General features: G+C 36.5%; 1 protein-coding gene across 1 annotated transcript in view; it reads right to left on the reverse strand.

Moving 5' to 3' along the window:
• The window catches only part of RALYL (RALY RNA binding protein like), a 1,518,143-nt gene that overhangs the window by 847,998 nt on the left and 642,522 nt on the right, over positions 1-27,623 (reverse strand). Inside the window, exon 13 of the mRNA XM_074318489.2 lies at positions 2,727-2,807. The gene's annotated coding sequence lies outside the window, so the exon portion shown is untranslated. The remainder of the gene's footprint in view (positions 1-2,726; positions 2,808-27,623) is intronic.

Below are 27,623 nucleotides of genomic sequence, written 5' to 3' on the forward strand. Positions count from 1 at the left end.
ACCTCTCCAGGGCAATCCTTTAAGTGATTTCTTTCCCCAATTTACCACAGAAGTGTATTTGCCAAACTCAGGGTTCTGTCTGACATGCAACCTTTATATAAACACATTGGAACCTGCTTTAACTGTTTTTGACCACAGCAATGCCACTTGGAGTAATAAAATGTTTTCCTGTACTTCGGTAATTTTTAGGTCGGTAGGTTAACATTCCTGTTTAGCATATTAAAAAAAAACATGTAGATTCTGACCACTTTAACAGTCTTAGACCATGGTTTTTGCTTTCAGTGAAACAGAGGCCACCTATGTAACGTTGGCATTTGCTTTTTGTTTGTGTGCGGGTTTGTTTGCATTATCCCTGAGCAGTTAGGAGACAGCCTGACTGTAAATACCAAATGCTCCATTAACAAGTGACCGAAAGGGAATCTACCACCAGGAAAAAGTGCTGAGGTCAAAACTTGCTTTCGTTATTTGCTGAGTTCATTAGGTATACATTGAAAGTTGTATAAAGGATGTTAATTTTACCATGTATTTGTAGTATATCATTATAGTCGCCTACGTGAAAAATGAGGTATTTACATTATAATTGTAATTATAATAAATTGTAATTATAAAAGAATTTTTACCATCGTAAAATGGAATAGGTGAACTGGATGGGATAAGGGGTCCCACGTAGCTAATTCAAGAGCAAATTTATTAAGAGTATTAAGAGTTAACGTGGAAGATGAGCTGCCATCATCCTTCCAAAGGGGTTTGTTCAGATAAACGTTAATAAATATATCGTAGTGAAGGAAAGATAATCAATCAAACTATAAACCATTAGAGTTTTCCGAAGGGGGGAAAAATGTAGGAAGGGAAAGGAAATCTAAACATATTTATAGTTAAATACATACATCACTATATTCTACAACAAAGACTTTAAAAAATAAATTAGTGGAGCTGTAGAGTACTGTTTTTTAACTGACAGGGGCAAGGTTTAAACACAAGGCTTGAGATAGGAATAAATGGATAATTGGTTTCATTTCCTAAAGAAGAATAAATTGACCAGGAAGGGTGGATGTGAACAAAACTCATTCAGGCTATAATTTATCAGAGCACTTTATATGTAGATGTACACATACGTATATGCTTTTATAAAAACATTAGGGGATGTCTTCAAATATTGGTTTTTGAAGTTTAAATGGTGTCTGAGCACTTCACTGCCTCATTTATTAATGTTCCACTCGGTTCCAAGTGGAGACAGAGCCCATGAGAAAATCTGCATCACGACCAATAGCCAGGGGTGACAGACATCCCAAAATAATCACTGGAGTAATATGAAGCTAGGCTAATAAAGACTTAGCCTAGCTGTAGCCTAAGGGCTGTTTTGAAAACATGAAATAAAGACAAATTGTTTTGAGCACTTACTAACATTCATCTGAACATATAAAGGAAAAACTGAATATTAAAAAAATACAACCATTACGAAACAGCAGAAGACAATAAGATATTTTTCAGTACTTGATAGAAAAACCAGAGCTAAAGTATCAACAATGTAAATATGATTTTTAAATATAACTGGATCTACAATTATTAGTTATTTTGTTACAATAATTATAAAATACAATAAAATATTGTATAGCCCATATACCATTTTTATAATAAGGCCCTTTTTCCATGGATTCCTTAGAGAAAAGACTGTGCAGGTTCTAACATTTTACCAGAGTACGATGACTGATGATAAATTGCTAAATAAAGGAATACTCAACGTCATTTACCCTAAAATGGGAACTAAATACACTCTCACTTCAGGACATAAGAGCAGCCTTTCCAGCTTCGATTAGGAATGGCTGTGTGCCGTATCTAACCGAAGGATTTGGGATGTCTTGCAGAATTCCTGTGTGCCCAGAGGGTTTGGGAATAGTAGACCAGCAAATCCCTAGACCAGGTGAACATTATTAATCTAATGTGGATAAAGGACAATGATTCAGTTCGGCTACACCATCGACCCCCCAACAATGACTGGCAGTAGTGTAAGGCTGTGAAAATTCAAAGCAAGCAGAGGAAAAGGGGATGAAAAGAGGGGGATCCCAAATTGAAAGCATTGCCCATATTGACTGCATTACATTTCAGCTGAACACGGTGACAAAATGAGGGCTTGGGAGGGAAATCAAATCCAATTATATCTTAAAGTAAGTGGTCAATCTTGCCCTGAGGAATAAATCCATACTTAAATTATAGACAGTAGTAGAAAATGACCCAACAGGAGTCACTAAACATATAGGATGCATTTTTTTTAGAAGACATGCTTAAAAAGAAATAGAAAAATCTCAGTTTTTACTATTAAACAAGTAATCATCAATAAGTACTGAATTGAAAATTTCAGATAATATTACTAAATGATTATAATTCTAAGAAATACCAAAATAAAGAAAGCAAATGGAATTGAACTCAAAGTTGTATTTAGATGGCACGAGAGTAATATGATTATGAATAGTGTAATATGTAATAAGTGTAAACAATTATGATTCCAATTCTTGCAAAGCTGGTCAAGAAAATGTGATAAAATGACAATAAATGACCTGAGATGAGAATGAAGAATGCAACCATTCTAGGAATAAAGGTAAGTTAACGTGTGAGAAAATGTGGTCTAATAACATGGCAGCTTGGAATACTGTGCACCAGTCGTGAGTTCCTCCTGATAATATAATTACACATCCATTCCTTTGGCCCTATTGGTTAGCAGTACTTACCACTCCGGAGTTTGGTGTGTTTCTCCATCCCAGTGATGTGGAGTTTGGGCATACCACTTGCTTCCGTCAATGAAATGTTGCCTGAAATATGAACAGAGGCCTTAAATATCCTTGCATGACTTGGCTAGGTCGCTTCTGTATATATATATTTTTTTACAAAATGATTACATCTGTCTTACAGAACAATAATTCTTTACCATTATCTCATATCTATTTATATCAAAACGTATCGTTGTCCTCAAAATGAAAAATTGTTTATTCCAGGAAATTTTTAGTTATCAAAATTCACTCAAAGAGCAAATAAATTCTACAGCATGTATGAAACAGGGAAACATTTTTCAACACAATACCTCTATAGAAATAATCACATTTAGGCATTTTAAGAGGTGAGGGTTTGCAAAATTTATTGAACATCACCACCAAGCTATTCACACATTTTCAGAATACAGAACACATGTCACTTATTTCTTGGGGCTGGCCATGTTTAAGCATTAAAGGCTGACAACATAGATTCACTTTCCATACACACTGTAACAAAACCTCCACATAATTCCAATTATGGAGATTCTTGAAAAATTATAAACAAAATATGAAGGCACTGGGCTTTGTGAAGGAATAGAAACCATCACCTGTAAACGTTTATTCCACAAATCCAATAATAAATTAACATGAGGGAATCTGGGTAGCCTGTTAGGATATATCATAAGTGAATAATTAAAATGAAGAAAGTCCTACAGGATGTTCAGTTAGTTTACTGTGAAAGATGTTCTCCCAAAATAGTCAAAAATGTATTCTTTCTCCTGCAGCATTCCAGATGGAAGCATCTCAGGGCTGTGTGTGTGGCTCTGCTCAACAGGGTTTCACTATGGGGTCATTTTCAGGTGGGACTCTTAGCCAAGATGGGGGCGGTATTATTTCCTGGTCCCACACAGTTAGAGGGGGCTGGGGAAACACGCAGCGTGCCCACCTCAGGAAGGACGAGTTCTGGGTGCCGTGCGTGTTTCACCTCACACGTGGATGACCTACACTTAGTCACGTGGTCACACACGCGCAGAGCAGTGCTACGATGTATAACTCTTACCCTAAAAAGCTATGTCCCCAAAGAATCAAGGGTTTTATTACTGTGAGGGAGAACTGATATTATGGAAGACTGCAGGCTCTGAAAAACCATCTTAACCATCTTTCTATAACCAATAGTTTTTTCTGGTAAAACATCTTCAATACTGAGAAGCAGAGGATACTTCATCCACGAAATGATAATGAATGTAATTTAGTACATAAAAGACACTTCTCATAGGATACTCACCCTATTGTACGTTTAGATTTAATCTAAAAATAAAACAATTAAGGCAGTGATACTGGTACATGAATAGATATAGAAATCAAGAAAACAAAAAAGGGAGAAAAAAATCCATGCACACATGGAATTTTAATATATGGAAACAGTGACATGGGGTCTGTATGAAGAAAGGAGGGAGTAAGTGAGTAATAGGAAGGCTCACTCTCCATAAAGGAGAAAGAAAGCATGAAAATTGATTTCTGTCTCCCATATGCACAGAATTCAAACCCAGATCACTTAAAGATTTAATAATCTAATGGGAAACTTTAATAACTTAGAAGAAAATAAAGAAAAATAAATCAGACCTTGGTATAAGATTTCTTAAACAGGGTACAAAAACAATACCACCAACAAAATATGGGTCTTAAAAGATGGCTAAATTTAACTACATTAAAATTAGGATCTTGTGGGAAAAAATGAGCTATACTTGGGAGAAAATACCTGCCATACAGACATCTGACAAAAGATTGGTGTGTAAAGAATATAAACTACAAATCAACAATTAAAAAAAAAAAAAAAAAAAAGCTCACGAAACTATAGAAACTGCACACAGGACATGAAAACCTTTGGCTAATGTTTAGCCAGTACACAAACACACGGGGTCACCATCCTTTATACCCAACTTTTTTCTGCTGGCCTGGTATCTGTTTACAGTGGTTGCTGCCTTTTCTGTAGCATTTGCTAACTGTTTAGACCATCACTCCGTGCACAGGCATTCCACACACGAGGAAACACATGCGGCCAATACACATATAAGAAAACAAGTAATGAGGGACACACAAATCATGGCTGTAATGAGGCCATTTACAACCAATGGATTCGACAACTACGAGTTGTAACAATACCAAATGGTGAAGAGAACGCATGCCAATGGGTTATTTTACAGGCGGCTTATGTGAATTTAGATCCATAGAACAACTCTGGAAAACAATTGGGAATTTTCATTACAAGTTGACTCCCTCTGTATTCCACAGCCCCACTATTCAACTCCTAGAAATATATCTGAGAGAAATGCTTGCATATGGAGAGCAGAAATACAATCCTCCCTTTCTTTAATGTGTCCTGATCTTAGAGAATCTTTTTCTTCATCTTGTCTTTGAGGACACCTGTCTCTTCAAGTCTACTAAACTCATCCAAAAATGGAGGTAGTGTGAAAACAACTTCTGCATGTAGTGCTAGTACACAAAGAAAATAGAAATATGCAGCTAACATGATTAAGCCAGAGTAAGAAAAATAGAACGAGAAAGAAAAATAACAAGTTAATATCTAAACAATATTTGCTGGTCTGTAGTGATGACAACATTAGGCATCGCTGTTCACTGTATGCGGACATTTTACAAGCCATCTGCCATGAGCAATTTAGTTAATCTCCACAATAGCTCCATGCAGTTTGAGCTATTATTATCCCTTCGCATAACTTAGGAAACTGAGGCACAGAAAGGAGAAATGAGTGGGTCCCCATCTGACAGCTTGAGAGCAGCCGAGTCAGGAAACCAACCCTGATGATGGGACTTTACAGCCCCAACTCTGACTTGCTTGTCAAGCTGTAGTACCACCTCCCTGGCCTACATCAGTGGCCACTGCGAGTCATGCAAACATGACCTCAGCCCAGACAGGGCTAATTCGATTCACACTGGGGAGCTTAGCAGTGTGAGTCAGCCGGTGACTCTTCCTTGGGACTCTGGAGTTTCTCCTGACAGCGGGATATAGGAGCGGAGACCCCGGGAGAAGAGACGCAGAGAAACAGGGCGTGGCTTCTAACAAGACAAACGCCACCAAGAGCTCTAGCTCATCAACAAGTTAGTTACTAAAATTAGCAGGATCATTTGCTTGGAAATAGATAACACGTTTATCGTGAGATTTGGACTAGATCTCTCAAGCATATGACATATTATTAACAAGCTAAATTAATTCTCAGATGATATCTAATACAGTATTGTAATGGTGGCCTATTACTTCTGTTGCTTCATTTTAACCTGATTTTCTTAAAGATAATAATTAAATATCAGTAAATAAGTAAAATATTAGTAAATGAGAGAAAAAAAAAACAGATAATAAGAAAGTAAACCGAGGGTCAGAGAATTGAAATAATTATCCAAAATCACTCTAATCGTTACTTTTGAGTTCATTGCTAACTCAACATCTTCAAATTACTGCCTTTGAAAGTAAACATTCTCTTATCCTTGTATTTTCCTATAAGTTTATATTTTTTTAATCTAAATAAAATGTACTGTATTCACACTCTTTCCACTCCCATCAAAATGTCTTCCCTCTTAATTTCATTACTATAAGTTTTAGGTGACTGTATTTTCTTTCTTCACATTCACTATAAAAATATTTTTTTAAGAAATTAAAATGACTGAATAGAGAATATGACCTCAGGTGGCCTGTCACTAAGCTAATGTACAATACAGGGGAGTCAGGCCTGGGAGAGTTTTTTCAGGAGGACCTCATTCAACCACGGCTCTCAGGCACAGTTCAGACTTCACAGCATGTTCTAAATGCATCGCATTTCCACAGTGAGAAGGGAAGATGAAAAACATTAAGAATTATTTTGTTATTGTTGCTGGAGCTGCATGAAAATGCAGTCAAGAGTAAAATGTAAGATGTTAAAAGATACAAACGATTATATTAGAGTGTATATTGGTTTAACTCTGCCATAATTTAATTTGGAAACTGTCATAGGTAAATATAGCTCTCGAGCTCCCACACAGATTAAAGTAAGAAAAAAAAAGTCTGTTTAAAAAGGCGTGGGGATCAAATAACCTAAAACCAAATGAAAGAGAACAGAACTTTGTTCAATAGTTTAATTAGGGTTAAAAAGAGTCAGCACATATCTACCTTTATTTTAGCACATTCACCAAAATTTCCAAGGGTTATACGGTTTGCAGGAAATAGATTTTATTTCAGTGTTTTGAAATATTTTAGAATCACCATAAACACTTTAAATGTTTGATGCAACATTTTATTTGAAATTATAATTGTTTCATAAAAGCTCTATGATCTGGAAGCAGCACATAAATTTTCTTGGATGTGCTCTAAATGTTTATAAGTTCTCTCATCTAGAGACCACTACAAAAACACATTACTGATAAATTATCTTTGTAGAATTTTCTAGAAAACATCCAGTCTTCCAGAAGAGTAACTTACTTTACACAGATGTGTTCTCCTTTATCCAAATATTCTTAACAGACAGAAACAGAAGGGGACAAAAAATAAATTCAGAGGAAATGTTTTGCAATTCATTCTCCTGTATGTTCTATTTAATAAAGAATAAAGTTACCGATGATTTGGTACCTCAAAGTCTAGTCTGTCCAGTCTAGTCTGAAACTTGTACGTCCAGTCTAGTCTGAAACTACCTCCCGGCGACATTGTAACCTTTATCAATATTGGAAATAAGTCAAATGAATTAACAGTGACCATATTGGCTTCTGGCGGTCAGCTGAGTCAAATGTGAGGTAACAAGCACAATATTTGTAAGATATTTGGGAATATGTAGTGCAGACAAATGATGAAGGTGATGAAACCACGGAAGTTAGAGATGTGGCAATTCACCAAGGAAGGTGGGCAGATACAGAAGTTGGAAAAAACAGGAAATGGATTCTTTCCCTTGAGTGTACAGAAGGAACACAGTTCTGCTGACTCCTTCTAGACTTCTGACTTTTGTAACATAAGACATTTGTGCTGCTTTAGCTACTGAGTTTGTGGTAATTTGTTATAGCACCAATAGCAGACTAATACATCAGCTATCCAGTCATGGCCTGAAGTGGAAATCATCATACATTTTTCACTGTGTCTAGCACTTAGAGATGGTGTGTTATATATAGCGTCTCAATTTTTTTTTTTTTGTTTAAATAAATTGAATGTAAGTTTTTGCTGACTAACTGAAAAGTTTACCATAGATACAGACTAGAATAGAATATAAAGTTTTTACTAAAACTAACAGGTCAAACACAACTGCATTATTTTAATAAAAAAGTTTTTAGATGGAGTTATACTAAGAATAACTTACTGACATATTTTTTAAGTAGCACTCAGATCTACATCCACTATAAAATTTCACTGACAGAGTTGTATTTAAGTATCTCAAAATGCTTCTGAATGCCTTCACTTCAAGAAATGTGTTTAACCAATTTAAATACAATACAGAATAATAATTTTGTAGGACTTTTGGACAGAAAATAATGGCCTTAACCATAAGTTTCAACAATCTGAAAAATGTGTCTTACACACTTCGAGGCATTTATCCAATCGTGCCTCCTTCATCTCAGTGTGAAGCCTGTACATCTTGTATCCAACTTTACTGTAACAGAATTTACACTTTGTCTAGATGACGTCCACCAAAAAAGTAAGTTTCAAAGCTTCTTCTAGACAATTTATTAAAGTTGAAGACCTTGTCCTGCACAAAAATTTTGAAATCATCTACGTGTATATGGATTTATTTAATCAAAAAGTAGGATGAGAAAATTTAGCTATTTATGATTGGTAAGTCATATCACAAAATACTTGTTCTTAGACCAAAAATTAAAAACATCAGAGGATTCTTTTAATCAGTGTGCAAGTAGAAGTTAAAAGGTAGATGTATATACTTAAAACTTTACCAATTGGAATTCTGTAAAAAAACAAATATGCATATATATATATATATATATATATGTCAAAGTTCTTGATAGCAATAAATATCACCTTTCAAAGTGACTCTCAGGAGCAAAAAAAAACTTATTATCAAGAGGTTCTCTGCATATTTATGAGCTAAATCATAAATAAAATAAATACATACTATATATATCAACAAAATGTACAGATTTAAATATGTATTTAACAAAAATCCTTAGGATCTCTTAAAATACTTTATTATTAAACAGTTTTGAAGATCAGTATCTCAGCAAAATGTCTAATTCCAATGACATTAATTCTATGGTAAGAATTATGGAAGGCTGATTGGTGTTTGCTAAATTTTTCATTGATTTAATGTCATCACACTAAAATAGTTAAAGAACCCATTTCAGCCTGAGGGTCCTCATTGATACAATAAAACATTAAAACAAGCTTCCCATGTGGACATTGGTATTGAGAGGCTTATGCATGATTGCAAGCTGTGTTCATTTTAAGACAGGCTCAAAACCCACTATGCCAATTCACTATAAAACTGATGATAAATGGGAGAAAATGGGCCTTATAGACCAGGGTTTATTCATCTTAATAATCAATGTATTATAAAATATCATTTATAAATTGATAATGTAGTTTGCTAATGTCCAATGTTTTCTAATGTAGTGCTTCATAAATACTGGTACATCTTTAAGTTTAGATTTTTTTTAATTCTAATGGATAGTAGTGAACTAGACAACAAGGAATTTATGTTAGGACGCGCAGAGGGAGAAAGTATGAAGTGAGGCTGGGGGGAGTGATAAAGTGAAAAAAACAAACAAACAAACAAACAAAATGGATAATCCGAGAGAGAAAAAAAGGAACTACTAAATTGCTTTGGTTAAATTTAAAATTATATTTGGGACTACTAGAGAAAAGATTTGCCTTTGAGGAGGGAAATGAGAAGACGTAGATCAATTTTGTGGAAGAAGCACTGTTTCTTCTTGGCTAATTAAACTCAAAATAATAGCAGGATTCAGTGAGAAGGCTAACAAACATATGTTTGCAACATTTATCTGATCATAAACAATTATATTATTCTCATACCATGAAATTAATCCTTTATCAGGAAGAAAGAGAACAATAATTGTATCTGGAAACTAAATCATAGCTCTCTCAAACTGCTCAACTTTCTCTCAAAATCGCATTAGTTACTCACCAGGACTTCTGAAAGTATCATATGTTTAGCAATGAAAATGATCACTGTGAAACTGCAGGGGCATTTTTCTTCCCACTTACAGCCCATGTTTCCTGATAACTTTCACAGGCACATAGTTGGGGCTGCTTTCCACCTGCTGCTCTGGGCAGTGCACATAAAGGGACGTGGGAACGACTGCTCACCTTGAGACAAGCACAGAGCACCTTTCCCAGGTAGGAATGGACAAGGTGATGCGACTGTTCTTCCCATTCTCATTGTGTTCGCCCCCCAGGTGTGTGCTCAGGGTGCAATCAGCCCATGAAGCCAAAAGGGAAGTATAACTCGGAGGGCTGGCCCAGGAGAGGGTCTCTATCTGGCAGCTCTGAGTCTATCTAACCACTGCGAGTAGGAAGGTTATGAACTGATTATTTTAACGGTCTTCCAACCATTAACTACGAATGCCTACATTCTTAGACAAGATATATGATTTTGGGAATCTGTAGTACCTCTCTGCATTTCAGCTCCTGTAAGTTGAAAAGAGAAATGTTGAAATCCACCCAGTCCTGTTTTCTTGAAGATTAAATCACATGACACATCTGAAACAGCTAGCACATCTAACAAATATTGAGCGCTCCATAATAAACGGACTTTTCCTAATTTTTCTATAGTAGCTGTATTAGCTCATGCTTTCTCTTTTGATCTCAAGTCAAATCTCACTCCAGAAATGAGCCTTCCCAGTTCCTCCCGCCTCCTCCTACCCATCTTGCCATTCGGTATCTCCTTTCTCCACTACCATTAACAACGACAACAATATTTTAGAACATCCTTTTGAAGGCAAACTGATTTCCATCACTAATTAAGCATTATTCCAAGACCCGTGGAGTCAGCCCACTTGGGTTTAAATGACTATAATATTGATGGCTGTGTGGTCTCATGAATTGTCATATAACTGTCATATAGACGACAGCACTTTTACCAGCTCTATTTCCTTACCTGCAAAAGGAACTTGGCAGTATATGTTCTCTATCCATTTAAAAAAAAAAAAAAAAAAAAAAAAAAGATAAAATCAATTAATGAAGGAGAGAGCCTGGAGTAATTTAAATCTGCAGTAAACAGTCTTCATTTTACCAATCCGAAGTTGCCAATAGTCAGATCTGTGAAGAATATTTGAATGTTAAGTAATGTTCGCAAATATGGAAGCTTATACCTAAAATAACTCAGGGTTTTTGTGTTGTTACTTGATGTGTATTTAGATAAAAAACTGACATCCTGCTCAAATATCCTTTACTTACTAACTGAAGTTTTGTTTGAAAGTCTAATGTCAACAAAATTGGCAGGTTGGTCTCAGAAGGAAACGGGCTGTTACTGAGCTTATATGTGTGGTTTGATGGATATAACTCACAGTCACTAAAATGAGATGTGTTAGTGGAAAATACAAAATCATCGTTTGCTATAAAGTTAAGTTTTTCTCTCAAAACAGGTACAATCCACTTTCAAAATTTACCTAAGAACCCTCTATCTAGTAAGACTCCTTGGTTCCTGGTCTCCCAATTCTAACCTCAAAATTCTCCCATGCCAGATTTCTATTTGCTGAATATATTGATAACGTCTGCCATCTATTCAAATGTTCCTGGCTTTCTTATGGTCTATGTGTTGTAAACTCCGATGGTGGTGAACAATTTTCATTTCATTGAATTGTATACCGATGGAGATAAAATGAATTCTTACATTTTCCAGAGAGGAAAAAGTATACAGAAATTCAAGAATCAAAAGGACAGCTGCGTCTACAATAGCAACTCTAAAAGGCAGAAGAAATGGGGAGAAAAAGTCTTCAAACCTATAAGTTAAAATAGTTTGCAAACTGGAATTCAAATCCAGTAGACCAGCATTCAAGTACTATGAGGGTGGAATAATTACAGTGCTAGAGAGGCAAAGTGTAAAAATCAGTGAACCTACCATTTCCCGTGTCTCAAGAAGCTACTGAAGTGTTTCCAAAACAAACAAAAGTAAATAAATGAAGAAAAAGTAAAAGTCAGACATCTAGGAAAGAGGATATTCAACATATGAAATAGGAAAAGGGAATTCCAAGACGACAGCTGCACAACACACCTAGAGAGCAATCTGAGAGAACTCCAAATTCCAGGAAATTCTGGACAAACAGGACAAAGGAACTAATAGGTTCTTTGATCAATCTGACCTTCTGGAGCATGACATTAATTGAAAGTATCCAAACAGTTTTCTGAGCTTATAAACTGTAGGATGGTTTAGCCAAAGATTTTAAGAAAAGAAAGTACACTTTTAAACAGAGTCAATTATTAACCCCAGGAAAATGGAAAATACATACAAGAAAGGGAATGTGCCCATAGCATGCTACTTAGAAGAGCAGTTTGTGACATCTTAAAAGTCAGAAAAATCAAAACACTGAATATGCATTTATTCAAATTTGCCATATAGCTATTTTTGGACTGTGGGTTCAATGTGGTTCTGGTTGAAGAGTGCTGAGATAATAAATAAAATGCTGAATCAATAGATAGCAAAATGCTAGTTAGAAATACCAAGAAGAACACATTGGATATAGCGAAAAGACAATAAAGTAGTTTGCTGTGCACTGAAAAACAGGTTAAGTGTGGCAATGTGGTGACCAGAGATTGTTGGGTTTATATTGGTGCTATGTTTACAAGGTATTATCATTTGTCTTCTTTACACTACAAGTATGTATGCAATTAGGTAGGAATAATATTTAAATTCATAATAGCAACATATTGACCAAATATCAAAAATAAGATTCACCAATTTCATTCAACCACAAATAACAGGCTATATAATCACAGCTCACTGAAATGTCATACCTGCTCCCCTCTTTTTTCCTATTGCTAAAGTACAAATGAAGTCAGAGAAAAAAAACGGGATGCAGTGATAACCATCCTGGAAATTAAGGATCCAAAATTCGTGAATCTTTGGAATGAATTTCCACTGACTTAAGTCCAGGAGGAGCCAAGTTTTCCAATCTCTCGTGGCCCGCTCAAAGACCATTGAGGCACAGAGAGAAAGGAAATACGGTAACAAGTGGAGCCATGCTCAGCAGTAACCCCAACGGTGGAATCCATGTCTCCGAGCTGGAGCCAGGCTTTTCTTTACACATCTCAGTGTTTCTCTGCAGATAAATACCCAGCGTTATATACCAGGATATAATGGCACAGGCAGAAAACGTCGGAAGAATGATGGGAAGATACACACTCTACAAGGATATTGGAGATTTTGTGTTTAATACACCCTTACAGGAAATAGGAAAGCTCTGAATATCCCCAAAGCACTTAGAAAACACTCACCTTCTCACAGACAGAAAAATTAACAGTCACTTTTCAACCTCAGTCTATCACAATCTCAGAAAACCGTCACCTGACATTTTTACAAGCATACGGCACACCTTGTAATCCAGTTTCATACCTGAAAGGAGAGTGCTGGAAACAGCTGTAGGTGAAGCATGAACTGTTTCGCAGGAGGAGGAGACAAGTAAAAATAATAATAAAGGTGCCGATGCAGACTCTATTCATTTTGGATGGAAACATTAAAAGAAACCAGCAACAGACAATGATAAACTTACACGGGCCTGAATATATTAGAGAATTCTGCGATGTCTAGGAAGGACTACTCAGAAAATGCACAGAAATGACAGTAGACCTTTCCAGTAGATCCATTCCCATCCACACTTAGTCACACAACAGCCCTGTAATGAGTACCAGGCATGTGCTGGGCGTGGTTCTTGGAGCTGGAGACACAGTAGTGACCAAAACAGACAAAAATCCATGACTTCGTGGAAAACGTTTCCAAGCGTTGTAGTTGGACAATCACCAAGATACTAAGAAAAGTATGTAGTATGTGAGATGGTGATAGATGCTAAGGAGATTATAGAAAGAGTAGAAGAATACTAAGTGTCAGAGAGGGAGAGTTCTGGAATTTTAAATAGAGTGTCAGGAGAGACTCCACGAGGTGAGTGACATGTAAGTAAGTAACAGTTGTGCGATGTTTTGGAGGCAAACTCTCCAGGAAGAGAAAACACTAAGGACAAAACCCTGAGGTAGGAAGTGTCACCTGGGCTGTGTGAGGAAGAGAGCCGAGACCAGGGTGGCCGGGCAAAGCGAAGAGGACACAAATGGAAGAACTGTCAGACCTTGTAGTAACTGGGGCCAAAGTTGTGGCAGTGGGGTGGTAAATATGGTCAACTTCTGGATATACATTGGAGATTGAGCTGGAAAACGTTTATTGGTGGCTTAACTGTGAAGTACTGGAAGTGACAGAGATGTAAAAGGCACGGCCTGAGTGGTTAGAAGGATATACTTCCCGTACACTGAGATACCCAGGGGTTTGGCAGGCGCTGGTGTGGGGAAGATCAGTAGCTAGGATTTACACATCTTAAGTTCAAGGAGACTCTAGATAGAGCCTCAAGTGGAAATGTCAACAGGCAATTAAATGGATGAGTCCTGAGTTCAGGGAGGGGCCTGGGGCTGGCTGTAGAGTCAATGAAAATATTAGAACATCTGAGTCCTGTGAAACCAGATACAAAATTATATCAACAAACTCCTAAGTCATATGCACACTAAAATAATGAGAGTTACAAGATAAGCAGTCAATAAAATAATGCAGACAACCCACTTTTTTAAAAAAAATGAGTAGGACCTTTGCATGGGCCCTTGACACAAAAGGGCATCCAAATGACCAAATATGAAAATGTACACAACATCATTAGTTATCAAAGCAATTAAAACTGCAATGTTATAGCAATCACCATGCACCCGAGTAATAAAATTAAGATTGACAAAAGCAAGCCTGGTGAGAATGTGCAACAAATAAAACTATCATATAACATATGATTCTATTCACATAAAGACCAAACCAAGGAAAACTGATACATGGCATTAGAAATCGGGAGAGTGTTTACTTTCAGGGGGAAGAAGAAGGTAACAATTAGGGATGGCCATGAAAATGGGGGCTGCCCAGCTGCGGATCATTCATTTGGTCAGCGTCATTGTCACATGAGATGTGTATGTTGTGATAATTCATTGAATTTTAGCCTTCTGTATGCACTTTTTGTCTGTGTATAGTATACTTCCATAAAAATGTTTATGTCAAAATACAGAGGGTGCCAAAAAATATATATACACATTTTCAGATAGGAAAACTGTATTAAAATTGTAATACTCAATATATACCAATAACAAAAGATGAATACAAGTCATGTTTGACTTCTGCAATTACAAGAGGTGCTCAAAGTGGTTACCATCAGCGTCCACACACTTCTGATTACGGCAAACTACTGCTGGAGCAACGCTGACCAAAGTGTCCACTTGTATACAACTTTGTGGCACCTCCAGTATATACAGAAAGGGAGGGAAGAAGAGCTAGAGGAAGACAGGAAGGACTGGTGATTACAAAGGCCTTCTCTCAGCTTCAGAATGCTGACAGTATTCTACGTTGTCATGTGGACAGTTGTTATACCACGGAGTTCTTCATAATTTTTGGTAATTTATTAAGCATTATATTTATTCTTTATGCCTCTGATGGATCTACATCAGATGGGAAAATAAAAAAGCTTTTAAAAGTTTATATTTCTTTATAGATGTATGTGTTAGGTAACAATCAATTTCCATCATACCACTTAAATGATATCATTTAAGGAAAATACAAAGTCACAAGTTTACTCATCTCTAATCTAGAAAATCAAAGTCAAACTATTGCATTGTGGAGCATAACATCACGTAAGACTTTTTGGAGGTCATGCCATTTTTTCTCACATCAAAGAAGAAGGCTTGCTGTAGTCTCACTTGTTTATCTTTACTGTTATTGCCTGTGCTTCTGGTATCATAGTCAAAAATCATTGGCAAGACCACCGTCAAAGAGCTTTCCACCTATGTTTCCATCTAGTTGTGTGATTTCAGGTTGTGCATTTAAGTAATTCATTTCAAGTTAATTTTTGTGCATGGTATAAGATAAGGATTTGAAAAACAATGAGGTTTCCCATTTTAGAACTAAAGAGGGCAGGCATGGAGGTAGCGGGAAGAAACATGCCTGGAACTATGAGAAGGTGCCCTCGCCTTTCCCGTTCTCGCTCTCCCAATTCTGTAAATTCCCCTAACATCTTCAACTAAACATTTTTCCCAAATTTCACCAAAACCTACTTTATATAAAGCAGACCCCTTCCATGTAGTCTTCACCAAGCACAACAGCACCTAATTGTGGATTATTGGGTGGTGATAAGTATCAACCTGCAAATGATTTGGGAAAAGTAAGATCAATTCTTCGTTTCCCACTAGAGGTAATGAGAAAGCAGCTAGGCAGGCAGCTGACACAGAGCTAACAAGCATCTAGAGTTTCTCACCAGTTATGTCTACAAAGTTCAAGAATGCATAGAAAATATGTTTACTTGTGCTATTTTAAATATTTGCTCATATTTCAGTCATGAATTGTTAACAGTGTACTTCTGGTAATTTCTCTGGTATGACTTCATGGGTTGGAATGCCTTTCATAAGCAATAGTAAATATGACTTTAAATAAAGATATTTTGAAGTTTAAAAACAAAAGTGCAAGACTAGACCCGAGTGTTCATTTTTATCAAAAAGTAATAGGCATTAAATGTCAGTGCATGGATAGCCAAGAAGAAAACGGTTCAGGCTGTAAACACTGCTGGAAAGTTTTCTGTTATATCTTCTTAAATTGGGTAATACTGATATGAACAATACCAAATTACATTCAAAATTCCTTGGCCGTTTGTCCGAATTTGCAACTGGCAAAAATGCACACACAAAAGGATATTAGCTTATGTAACTGAAATAAAATCAGGGATAAAAACAAGTTGTATTCCACTTAGCAAATACATTTATTATGAGACCTCTGAGCGTGGTGGGTTCCACTTGAACCTGGTGAATCTTGGGTGTCCTGTCAAGCCTAAAACTAACAGAGGGAATGTGTGTATTTGCTAATCTGACTTAGAAATACAATTTTTTATATCAAAGTATGATATTGATGATATAGAGTAAGGAGTTCTCTATATACAAAAGAGTTATTTAATTTTTTTCTTTTTTTTTTTTTTCACTACCAGTATAAATCTAAGCTTTTGCTACAACTTCTCTTTGGCAAGGTTCTTTAACTGGGAAGAGGATTTCTAGATGTCACGTCTCCTCACTTTCACTGGACAGACCCTATTGTCTGCCAATGTCAATGACAATTAGTGCCAGTCTTCACACCAGTGAGCGGTGTAGAAAGCTGGCAGGAATCAGATAACAGCTCGTGCAATATGAAACACCAGACTGTAGTCAGACATCTTGACTGATGATTTCCACCTAGTTCCATTCATTCTAGAATCAGGCAGTATGTACAGGTTGTATATCAAATGATGAAGTCAAATCAATGTTACAAACATAAACAGCATATATCCAAACGGCTGTGGGATCACTAAAAGTCACTAATATAAACGAATAATAAAGCAACAATTAAATACAACTCCTTCACCAAAACACCTCGATATGTATTCACTTAGGCCCTCAACACACATGTGCACACACACACATATCAGAGGCTGACAGAATTAACACACACACACAATGAAAACTGTACCTTCCCTATTCTGAGCTTCTCCCTTTCCCACACGATTTACTGATGACTATTTTCTACAATGGAGAGAATTAGACTTTGGCAGTCAGAAGGGGACAAATTGAGGATTCTAGTCGTTGGGAACATAGCCACATGATTTAAAAAAAAAAAAAAAAGAAGGGTCTTTTACTTTGTTGGGGAAAAAAATCCAATTACAAGTTGATTGAGTTAAAATGTTTCAGTTCTGAAAGGAATCCCAAGACTATTCAAGTTCGTAGCGAGATGAAAATTTGGAACTGAAGAAAGGTCACTTTAAATTTATCAAAAAAGGTTATTTTGTTAAAGGTTATTTTGTGAAAGGCTGGTTCAGTCTGGAATATATATAGTCAATGATATTGTAATAACTATGTATGGTGTCAGATGGGGTCTAGATTTATCGGGGTGATCACTTCATAAAGTATATAAATGTCTAATCGCTATGTTGTACACATGAAACTACTGTAATATTGTATGTCAACTGAAAATGACTTTTGTAGCAATACACGAGCCATTTGCTGACATCCCCAGGCAGGAAGAGGTATTTAACAGAACCTCAGATAATCCATTTATACTTGCAAAAGCAGAAAAGTAGAAGAAGAAGAAAGGAATATATTTGTGAAGTCTATAACCGAGTTAGCTTCTATAATACTTAATCACTAAAATTATTATTAAAGTTACATCTAGATAGCACATATCCTCGTAACACTGAGTACCACTGTAAGTATTAGAAAGTATTATATAGGATTTATTCTGTGGTGTGGAAATGAGAATGAGAAATCTTGATATGGTTCATATATTTTCCCCATCATTTCTTGTATCTGTAGTTTATTGACCCAATTGGTGAGATTAACACAATTAGACAACTTACAACAAAGGGAGGTACTGAGCCCCTAGACATGTTAGTGGAAAGAGAACATACACAGTTATCCAGCAAAGAAATATGCTCATCAACTGAAAATAGAACTTTAAAGAAGAAATCTGAGAATTTGAAAAATCAACTATTCCAAATTCAAGTGGCTCAGATAATGAAGCAGACAGTATGCTGAGAAAAACCAATGCCCTTTTCTTGAAAAGCTAAATGCTATACATACACACGCGTCCTGAATATCTGTCTTTCAGATATGCTGAATTTGCATTCCATTCTGCACTCACAATGTCACTCCATCTCTATTTTTACACGAAGGCTCACCCTCACCTCAGTATCTAGGGTGATGTTTAACAAATTAAATGGCAATGAAAATAGGTGACGCAGTCCATATTTGATACTTCAGCTGTGGCAAAATGTCTTCTCATCAAAAAGAGAATATTAAGATGTTCTCATGAAAGAATGGAATCAAAGTGACCACTTCAAATGTTAGAACATGTCACTGTCTACAGGTCACCGTCAATAACTTTCACTGGGTGCATATGTTTCTTCTGCTCACTACCAACTTTTGTATTTTGAACCCAGAAGTTGGTGTCTAGTTGAGAGAGTAACCTATAAAACATTAAAATGTAACAAATGACTGCCCAAAATATGTGGTTTTTAAAAGTCAGACGTTCTTGGGTTTCAACACTTACTTCTGTTTTAAATGTTATTTGTTTTTCACATCCCGTTACCAATTTATACAACTGGAAAACAAACAAAGACAAATGACCTGCGCTAAAAACCTGTATTGAAAGATGCTTCACTGTACAGCTTACAACTCTACAACCAAACCTCATTAACAACCAGAACTCTTAGTGGTGACTTCTGGCTGGTGATGTGCTCAAAACTGATTGCAATAGTCTGTCTTTGGAGCCAACAGGGCTGTAGGTACAACAGAATAGCTATGTGTCTTTGAAAGTTCTACGTGTGACAATAATGTGTGAGATTAAAAAAAAAAAAAAAAAACACTTTTAAACAACAGAGAGGACTAGGCATAGGCATTTTTCAATAAAAGTCTGAACTTTTACTATGCAATGTTTATTTTGTTTGTCCTTATTAAAAACATAGACATTATACCGTGATATGTATACGTGTCATATAAAGCCCTATTGTTGCTTGGATTTCTTGATTACCTTGAACTTGCTATAGCTTACAAACTACAGGTCACACAAGAAATTTTAACAGACCAAGTTTAGCATGTCATTCTACACAAAAAGAGAAGCCCCTAAATGTAGCTTCTTTCAAGTTGAAGAAGACTCAAGACATTGAATGTGCTTTGGAGGGACACTCAGAAGTAACGGAGACAGCGGGTGCCTGAATGTCTACATGGCTTAGCTCCCTTTCCCAAGCACAAAAGTAACTTCAGACAGAATATAAAAGACCTGTGACAGGTCACTTTAAATAACCGATACAGAAAACTAATGGGATGCCCTGTGGGGGTAAAACTGATCAAACTCTCTCTGAACAAAATCATCAAGGATCTAGACAACTGAGACCAACCTGAGCCAATCCTGGAAAGGTGCGTTGCTAAATCTGCCAAATAATAAAGAACTAAATAATAGTGCTGGCAGCATTCCCTCTTTAAGGGATTGGAAAACAAAAAAGTTGTCAGATCACTACCTGTACACAAAGCCAGGGCGGGGTTGATTCACCTACTCCAAGAGGTTTATGGCGTCGTGGTTACTGTTACACAGATAAGCGAGACCCTATTGGGCTTTCCACATCATTAAAGGACCCATCAGCTTCACTCCAGCCACCAATCCCACAGTTAAAATTCTCTGACTACGTGTCTGGTCTTGTTTCCTGTGATGGACATCATACCCATTGGGAGTCTAGATGACATCTGCCGCACTTGGACCTGCTTGAGTAGGAGCCCACACTCCCCACCGAAACAGGGCTCTCAATGCGGCCCACATTGCGCCATGTCCCTTCCTCTAATGCACACGTATTGTGAACGCCAGGATCACGGCGGTGTCCTTCCACTTGTTCCACGACGCAGCCAGGGGTTAAGTTAACATGTCCAGAATGATAAATCGACTCTACTGTTCCCATCTCCCAAACACAATGGGTTCTTTGCTCTTTAGTATACCAAGAATGATCTGGAATCTCAGCTTCATTTAGCAAGGGCCACTGATGAGTCCAAGAATCACTCAAATAGGCAAATGCTCATCAAGTCTCCCTAGAGTTCTGTTGGTAGGTCAAGTCCAAACTCTGTGTTGTATCCAGGAGCAGTGGGAAGATGAGTCCCCCTGTATCTGTGTGAAAGAAGAAGGGGAACCAACGTACAGCGGCTTTGTGACTAGACCCCTGTAGTCATGTATTTCACTGTAACAGCTTGATGGGAAATGCGCAGAATTGCATAGACCAAAAGCGAACAATTTGACAGAACCCTTCCCTTAAAATATGCATGCTAAAATACAGTCATTTTTTTTTGCTTTAACTATAATTAAGTTGAAGTAACATATTTTATAAAGCTAAATAGCTGTTTCCCTTCTCCATTTTATTCTGTGACTCTACACATGATGCAAGGTGGGGTGCTGTCCCCTCCCTTCTCAATGTAATTAGTTGGTGAAGTTTGATAACCGGACATAAAAAGCTTCATAAAAAATTTCCAGGCACATTTCACTGTGCTGTATTTCTTTACAGCTTTCTGAAGGGCATAAATAGATGTATTACCTTATTTACATAATGGAACCGTGAAGGCAGCATAGCAATATAGCAACAGCGTAGGCTATCACATCAGTGAGAGCTTTGGAGACTCAGCTCAGGCTTAAGAAGATATTCCAAATATTCCAATACGCATTCAAATCAGTCTGGTGTATATTTGTGTGTGTGTGTGTGTGTGTGTGTGTGTGTATATATAATTTTAAACAAGAACCTAGGAATGGGTGAACTAAATTGATTTCTAGCCTAAGCAAACTCGTTCAAATTCATATACTAGCAAGTTTTGAAAGATAGTATGATAAAGATTTTGATATTAATCTAGCATGATGTAAAATCCTTCAGTAAATTTAAAGTTACCATTTTCAATATCTCTATTCGTGCTAGAAAATGCTCCAATTTCGTAAGTAAAACAATGCATACGTTAGGGAAAAGAGAATCCGTAAGTGATCAGTTATAAACACGTGCATTTAACAACCTTTTCAGATAGTCTTACATTAGAAAAAACAAGGTCATTTTACTTATAATCCAAGCAATTTAGTTTTACAGATCGTATTTTAATAGTAAAATGTTCAATTCTTTGATTGATTAGATGATTTCTTATAGGCTTGACTTGCTAAAACTAACAAAAAATAAGGTGACCCGGCCTTAGTAAATGGCTGTGTTCTCATGATAATTTTTAAAAAAGACGAGAGTGACTTTCAATACTGCAGATACACTGTGGTCTGTCACTGATCTAAGGGATATTCCATAAAAACTTGCAAACAATCACAGGATCATGGAATGCTAGAGGTGGAAGACCCTTTCACCTCATTAGACTGAACCCTTTCACTTTAGAAGGGAAGTAGGGCGGTGAGGGCAGGCAGATGCTGGCGGCAGAAGATAACGGATTTGACTGACAGCACTGATAAAACAATGAGAACATCCCCACAATGATGAGCTATGAATTATCAAGCCGGTATCTGCTTTAATTCATATAATCTATACTTGACCTCCCAGTGGTGACTATATTTCATGATCCAGTGAGAGCCAAGCATCCTTTTGTGTGTTTTTCTCTTCTGATTTCTCTCTAAAAGAAAATTAAGAGGAAATAATGTTGTCTACCTAGGACCACTGCCATGATAATCTTTTCTTTTTTCTTCCCCACTCAAATAGGAACGAGGTTCATCTCTATCGGCAAATTTGCGTTCTCCTTCCTTAATGTACAGTAGGACTTACCAGATTTACAGCTGACTCTCCACCTCTAGCTCCGGCCAGTGTTAGCATAACCCCTTTTAACATACACACAACTCCTTAATTTTTAAGGCTCAACTTATTTTAAGCCATGTAAGTCTTGACCTATCACACAAGATACAAATTAGCAGATGCAATAAAAATTGTCTTGATTGTAATAAAATTTAAATAAAATGTGTCTAAATTGTACTTTTATAAATAGTTAGGAAGGTTTTGTAAAGTTATTTTATTCTGTGCTTTAGAATGAGGTAAAGCGGAATTAGTCCAGATTCTAATTTGTGCTTCTGAAGAATTGAAGATAAGGAGATTTTACTGGACGACAAAGACAAGGCCATCTCTGACTTAACGCAAATTATTTGGGTCTCAGTTCACATATGTAACATGAAAATAGGTAGTAATCCTCACCTTATGTTCTTTGAAAGAATAAGAGAACTTATCTAAATATTTCTAGCACAGTTTCTGAAAATTTGTATCATTAAATAAAATGTATTTCCAGTTCTTTCTTCATCGATAATTGCATTTTCCTGCTTAGAATTTTTTTGTCAACTTTTTATATTTTTTTAATAGTTGCTAGTTTCAGTTTCAAAACTTACTTTAGTTAGTTACTTTCAGTTTCGCAAGTGATTTCTTAGAGAACTCTCTTGTCAATTACTTTCTACAGTAATTATTTTCATCAAATAGATGTTTTAACCAAATCTGTCAATATATTTGCCAAATATATTAAACTGGTTTTTAACAAAGCAAGTAATTGTAAATCATATAATTCAATTATTTACAAAATTATTTGTTTTTTTATAAATTCATATTTCAATGTAAACTAAGAACTCGTAAATAGAAACATATCAGACATGGCGGTATTCCTTAATATATTTTATAAAAACAATTCAAATCAATATGAATATTCATATCACTACAAATAATAAAGGTCAGAATTTCAAACATAAGCCTTTAAAAATGACTTCCTTGGTCCCAAATCCTATAGGTGCTCTTGTTCTATTTATTTCCAGACATTGCGTAGTCACAAAAGTGTGTCCGTTGCATAAAATGTAGTAGGATATATGTTATTGCAGACTTGAGAATTCACAGATAAAGATGTGTAGGTTTTAGTGATTCCTGGGTCCTGATTCAAGAACAAAGAGTAACTACAAAAGCGGAGGAACTTTACTTGATACCCTTTGTATAAACTCCATTTACCTTTCTGAGAGCAGCAGCTCTCAGAGAAACGGTCAGCGCCTGCCAGGGGAACTGTCTTCTTAATACGAAGTGTCCTTAGTTTTAGTTTATCCTACGAGTTCCTTTTTCATTTTTTACACCACTTTATTTAGGTATGATTGACAATATGAAAAAAGCTGCAGATAGTTAAGGTATGCAACTTGATGAGTTTGGAGATAAGTGCACATTTGTGAAACTATCACCACAATCAATGTCATCAATATATCCATCACTTTAAAGGTTTTCATTATTTTTTAGTCATAAGATCTACCCTCTTAGCAAATTTTGAAGTATACAATATTGTTTACCACAGGCCCTATGCGTGGGGTGCATCTCTAGGACTTCATTTCACAGAAGTGAAGTCGACAGCATTTAGTGCTTGCTGTACTACGTCCCATTTTCCATTCCCACAGCCCAGGTACCACCATTCTACTCTCTGCTTCTATGAATTTGACTATTTTAGGTTCTTCACATCAGTGGGACTATGCAGTAATTGTTCTGTGTCTGGTGTATTCCATTCAGCACAATGTCCTCCAAGTTCATCCATGGTGTCACAAATAGCAGGATTGCCTTCATTTTTAAGACCGAGTAATATTTCATTGTATGTAAATGCCACATTTTTAATCCATTCATCTGTCAATAGGCATTTATGTAACTTCCTGTCTTGGCTATTGTGTATAATTCTGCATTGAACATGGGGTTGCAACTATCTCAGAGATCTTGATTTCAGTTCCTTTGGATAAGAGTATGTATCCCAACGTGTGATGGCTGCATCATGTGGTAGTTCTATTTATGTATTTATCTATGTATTTATTTTGGAGCCTCCATACTGTTCTCCATACTGTCTGCACCAATTTGCATTCCCAACAGTATACTTGTTCTCTCTTTTTCCACATCTTCGTTAATACTAGTTATTTTGTTTAAAAATAATGTCTGTTCTAACAGGCATGGGATGATATCTCACTGTAGTTTTAACTTGCATTTCCCTAATGATTAGTGATGTTAAACATCTTTTTGGAGAATTTATAGATTCAGGTCCTTTACAAATTTAAAAATTTTTTCTTTTTTCCGTTTTTTTTTTTTTTTTTTTTTTTTTGTAATGAGTTGTAAGAATTCCTTATGTACTTTAGATAGTAACCCTTTAGTAGATACATAGTTTGGAAATACCTTCTCCCATTCTGCAGGCTGCCTTTTCACTTTGGTGAGTGTTTCCTTTGCTGTACAAAAGCTTTGTAGTTTGATATAATTCCATTTGTCCATTTTTTGCTTTTGTTGCCTGTACATTTGGTGTCGTAGCCAATAAACCATTGCCGAGGCCAATGTCAAGGAAATTTTCCTGTATGTTTTCTTTTATGGGTTTGTAGTTTCCAGTATGACTCTTAAGTTTTTAATCCATTTTGAGTTGATTTTAGTGTATGGAATAAGATAGAAACGTATAACCTACCAAGACTGAATCAAGACGAAACTGAAAGCTTCAACAGACCAATAACAAATAAGGAGATTAAGTCAATAATTAAAACCTTCACAACAACAAATAAATCCCAGAACTACATGGCTTCATAGGTGAACTCTTCCAAACATTTAAGATGAATTAACACCAATCTTCTCTAAACACTTCCAAAAAACAAAAGAAACACTTTCAAGCTCATTTTATGAACCAGCATCACACTGATACCAAAGCCAGACAAAGACACCACAAAGAAAAGAAAACTACAGGCCAATACCCCCGATGAATACAGATGCAAAAATTCTAGACAGAATTTTAGCAAATGAATTCAACAGCACATTAAAATGATCATACACCATGAATGGGTGGATTTAGCTCTGGCGTGCAATGGTTCAACACATACAAATGGATAAATCGGACACTCCACATTAACAAAAGGAAGGATAAAAACCCCACGATAACCTCAGCACATGTAGAAAAAACATTTCAGAAAATTCAACACCACTGCATGATGAAAAACTATCAACAAATTATATATAGAAGGAATTTACTTCAATACAATAAAAGACACATATAAAATACCCACAGCCAACAAATGATCGATGTGGAAAAACTGAGAGCTTTTTCTTGCCACTTATATTTGATCTAATACTAGAAGCCCTAGCCAGAGCCATTGCACAAGAAAATTAATAAAATGCATCCAAGTAAAAAAAAGATGAAGTAAAATGATCACTGCTTCCAAGTGATACGATCTTATATGTAGAAAACCCTAAAGACTGCACACACACACACACACACACACACACACACACGAAACTGTTCCAAGTAATAAACTAATTCATTAAAGTTAGACAATTCAAAATCAACATGGAAAAATTATTTGTATTTTTATACGTTCACAACAAAGTATCTAAAAAGTAATCACGAATATAGTACTATTTACATGGCATCAAAAATAATAAAATATTTAGGTATAAACTTAACCAAGGAGGTGAAAGATTTGTACAATGAAAACTGTACAACATTGATGAAAATAATTTTAAAAGACACCCTGTGTCCATGGACTGACTGGAAGAATCAATATTGTAAAAATGTCCACACTATTCAAAGTGATGTATAGATTCATTGCAATCCTATCAAGATCCTAACAGCATTTTTCACAGAAATGTCCCTCCCTCCACCCCCAAAAAAGAAAACACAAGTGTTACTCATTAAGAATTGCTGAATATAAAATCCTTGAATAAACCAACTTTCATTTGACTGTTTTTGATTATTAATGAGACCAATGCTTTCCAAAATTCAGTAAGTGACTACCTGATGGTATTAGTAATGATTTGGGTGTCATGTGGAATTTACTATTCTTTTCAATAATATTTACAATTAATACAAAGAAAGAGTAATTGTCCAAGTACACCTAAGATTTAATTTATGCTATTGCCTCAAATTAGGATATTTAGCAATGTAATATTTATAAAGTATAAATAAAATATTAAGTGAATGAAAACCACTGGTGTTCAGACATGACAGAAGTACAGAAGCTGGTAAACAAATGATGATTGTTGGGGAACACTGAAGTTGGTGTTTGTGTGTGATTTAGTAACCCAAGTTTAATGAACATAGTGATATAAATACTTGCACCACCCCAAATGAAAACGTTATTTTCCCATGGAAGTGCACACTCTCCTACACACATACATTAAGGAGAAATAATAGATCTCCAAGGCTGTTGATGTAGCAAACACACTTCACAGTTCAATGGTTGGTAAAAGTCAAGTATGAAAACATGACTTGATCACTATCTAGTAAATGTCATGTAGCTCTTTACCCCTTTTTATTTATGGTTAAAACTTTAGCCTTGGCCATTGTGTCTTTTTCGGACAATACCTGATCAAAGTGCAGCACTGTCCTCTCACTGCTCACATTCCTTCTGCTCAGGGGTCCCTGACACTGCAAGGGGACTCAGCCTGGCCCCCAAGGGCACCGCTTTCTGTCCCTCTCCCGTCTCTGCTGCCCCCTGCTGGTGGGAAGCCTCCTCGTGCTCCGAGCGCAGCGGCCCGTCTGCTAAGATACCTGGTTACCACGCGGCCTTTGCTCACCGGGTGCAGGCGGTCGGCTCCTCCTAACACTGACCACACACGTGCCGGCTTATCCCTCCTCTGACCGTCGCTGGAGAGGAAGCACCTCTAGCTCCTCGGCCTGAACCTCTCTGTGGCGCCCACTCTTCTGGGAAGCTGCTCTGAGTCTCTCTTCTCAGATACCTCGCTCCGCCCTCACTGCCCTGGTGCAATGTCATCCTTAGAGAACTAGCGGTGTCTGAATGTCTTGCTCACATGCAAAGGCGAGGCCGGAGTCCGCTCATTTCTTGTCATCCCCTAACACGTCTGTAACCTGTTGTGAAGCGCCATCCCCCACCCCCAACTTTCCACAGGGAAGGAAAAGGCAAGACCAGGGCTCCCCCCACCCAAACCCACAGCTACACTCTGGCTCTCAATCCTCTTCAAAGTTCCTTTCCCTGCTTTAGAAATTGTCCACATTTTTTTCTTCTGCACAAATGGATAACTTTGCTGTATTAGCTTTCATTTTTCTACACTCTGTGCTTTCAGAAACAACGTTTGCTGAACTTTAGTTTGGAAGTCAAGGTCATTTTTGGAGATAGATAGATAGACAGACAGACAGACAGACAG

Source organism: Rhinolophus sinicus, chromosome 7 (assembly GCF_057876585.1).
Source record: "Rhinolophus sinicus isolate RSI-liver-muscle chromosome 7, RSI-T2T, whole genome shotgun sequence".
NCBI lineage: Eukaryota > Metazoa > Chordata > Mammalia > Chiroptera > Rhinolophidae > Rhinolophus > Rhinolophus sinicus.